The sequence below is a fragment of the Macadamia integrifolia genome, chromosome 14, assembly GCF_013358625.1.
Source record: "Macadamia integrifolia cultivar HAES 741 chromosome 14, SCU_Mint_v3, whole genome shotgun sequence".
NCBI lineage: Eukaryota > Viridiplantae > Streptophyta > Magnoliopsida > Proteales > Proteaceae > Macadamia > Macadamia integrifolia.
In genome coordinates this window covers 14,240,216-14,243,264 of record NC_056570.1, presented here as the reverse complement: position 1 = coordinate 14,243,264, position 3,049 = coordinate 14,240,216, and the positions used below count along the sequence as shown (strand labels likewise).

Genomic DNA, 3,049 nt, shown 5'->3' with positions numbered 1-3,049 from the left:
CTCTCCATTCCCTATAAATACAACTCATGTAAGAGGAGGACACAATTCATTCTTCTTCTAGTTTTCTTTAGTTGCTCTCTCTCTTCCTCTTTCTCTCTTTAGTTCTAGTTCTTCTCTATTTTTGCTTTAATCACTTTTGTAATATTTTTTTTTATGTCAATTAATGCAAGCACTCTTTTATTTTTATTCAGTTCTTTTTATGTTTATGATTTATGCAATTGAGTTGTAATTTTTTAAGTTATAGTTCTAGGCTTAGATCTAGGTGACAAGATCACGAGCTGTGGAGCAATTTTTTTTTTCAAGTTCAAGCATTGATTCAAGTAAGTAGGCTCCTTCAGTAGTCTTCTCTCCCCCCTCTCATTCCCTCTTCTGACTACCCTTTCTTTCTTAATTTAGGATTTTTATTTTCAGTTGTTACATTATTGCTATCCCTCTCCCCCAAGGTTCATGGCTAGTGTATGTGTTGGCTTTGCCCCTCCTAGCCATAGAACCATCAATTTATTATTTTATTTTAATTGTCTCCCTTTCCCTAAAGCCAAGTAGAGAAACCCTTGTAAGAGTGACTCTCTGGTCAAGTAGGGAAGCTCATATTATGATGCATCCCTCGGGCTAAGTAGAGAAACCTACTTGTGAGTCTCTCTCTAGCTTTATCCCCTTTCTTTTACTTTATTTTTATTTCAGCTTTTATTTTTTCCTTTATTATTATTATTTTTAATTGCATGGGTTGTTTATTTTCAGTTATTTATTTATTTATTTATAATTGCGTGGCTTGCGTCTTTAAATTCTTAGATGACGAATGGTTAGGACGTTATTTTTAGGATAGTAATTAGAATTGGATCACAATCATTAATCAGTTCACTTTCGCATTATTAAAAGAAATAAAAAATAAAGTGGCTGCTCTCCCTGTGTTCGACCCGTAGCTACACTGATCCGTACGCTTGCGGTTACATTTTAAATCTCAAACAATTTTTTGGCGCCGTTGCCGGGGAGACAGTTCCATGTTATTTTTCACTTTCTTTTGGTAAATCGGAGTGCTTTGTTTGCTTTGTTTTATATTTTTCCTTTTCTTTTATTGAATTCCTGAGAAGAACAACTTGCAATAATAGTTGTATCAGTGGAGGTCGCCATGCCTCACAGTATGATAAAGACAGGTTTCGCCCTGTAGCAGTACCTCAGGAATTGACCTGAGCAACCCCGGATCCCTGTCGGTAAGCTCCCAAAAACCAAAAAAATAAAAAATAAAAAATAAAAAAAAATCAAAAAAATAATAATAAAAAAAAAGTTTTGCTATCCATTCTTTTGTGCTTGTCTTACTTTAGTTGTGGGTAGTTTTTCTGTTGCATGAGTGTTAAGTGGGTACGTAATACTAAGAATCGGTTAGAAAGAAGAGATCCAACAAGTAGTGACCCTATACATTTGCTCTCTTTAAAACCCTTCAATATGGGAGACCAACAGCAAAACCCTTCACCTAAATCTCTGAAAGATAGGTTCTACCCTGCTAGAACAGCCCAACCTTCCTGTATAGTTCTACCACAAGCCCAGGGCAATAATTTTGAACTCAAATCTCAATACATCACTATGTTGCCCCACTTCCATGGGTTGACCTCTGAGGACGCATACCTATTTCTAAGGGAATTTGAAGAGGTATGTGTTTTAATAAAGATCCAACAGCTTTCTGATGATGCTGTTAAGCTTAGGTTTATCACTTTTGCATTGAAAGACCAAGCTAAGAAGTGGTTTTATGGATTACCCACAAATTTCATAACCTCATGGGAACAGTTCACAGTTGTCTTCCTTAAGAAGTTTTTCCCAACTCATAAGACCAATAAGCTTAGAAGTGATATCCTTCAGTTTAGGCAAAAGCCTAGTGAGTCATTTTCCAAGCTTATGGAGAGATTCAAGGATCTACTCCAAGAATGCCCTCACCATGGCCTAGACCTATGGCATTTATGTCAAATAATTTATGAGGGTATTGATTACCCAACTAAACAAATGATAGAGTCTATGTGCCCTGAGGGATTCACATCCTTTACAGATGAAGGAAATGCATGGGAATTCTTACTTAACTTAGCTGACAAAACCCGTGAGTGGGAATCAACCCAAGAGAGTGAAAGAACTATAGGAGGAAAACGATATTTTGTGGATGGGATAGTAGCCAAGGAAGCCCATTTGGATAGCCTAATCAAGAGGATCGAGGCTATTGTTCCTAGAGAGCCATCATCAGTCAATTTGGTTAAGATTTGTGCTTGGTGCCAGTCCCCTGGACATGTCATAGAAGAATGCCCTAACACCTCTGGGGGCACTTCTAATCAGAGTGTTAATGCCTTATACCAGAATAATCCATATAGTAACACATACAATCCAGGATGGAGAAATCACCCAAATTTCTCTTGGAATCAGGGCAACCAAGCAGGACCTTCCAATTTCTATAATCAAGGTCAACCTGGACCCCAAAGGCCTCCCTTTGCACAACAATCTTTTTCCCAAAATACTTTTCCTAGGTCAAATGTAGGACCTCAGGCGAGTTTTCCTAGGGCCCCTCTCCTATCATCTTATCAGCAACCCCCTGGGTTTACTAACACTGGAGAGGCAAGTAGAATTAGTGACTTGAAAAAAAATATGGCCCTTCTCATGACAAGCCATCAAAATCTTACAAGAGAACTTACCCAAGTTGTCTCAATTATGCGTGAGAGGGAGAAGGGAACTTTACCCAGTCAACCAGAGCCTAACCCTAGGCATCATCAGCCTGTTAGTTTACAAGGACCAACTAATGCACCACTGAATATAGTGCAAGGTCAGACTCAACAAGGGCCCTCTAACCAATGTAATGTTGTTTATGCCCTTAGAAGTGGTAGAGAGTACCTACAGAGCATTCCTAAATCTTCCCCATCTATTACTCCTGTTAACTCTTCTTCAGTTGAGGACACAAATGTGCCTCTTGTTCCAGGTTCGTCTGATGAACCTAAAGATTTTTCTGAAACTAAAGATGATTTGGTTGAGGAAACCAAAAAATGATTCTTCTGAACAGGGGCAAATCCCTAACAGTCCT

The 3,049-nt window shown here is 38.3% G+C and overlaps 1 non-coding gene across 1 annotated transcript; it reads right to left on the bottom strand.

The window, feature by feature from the left end:
• Positions 1–1,827: 1,827 nt before the first annotated feature.
• On the bottom strand, positions 1,828–1,934 carry LOC122062275. The gene has a single exon (XR_006134895.1). It is a non-coding gene; the product is annotated as a small nucleolar RNA R71 (small nucleolar RNA).
• Positions 1,935–3,049: the final 1,115 nt, after the last annotated feature.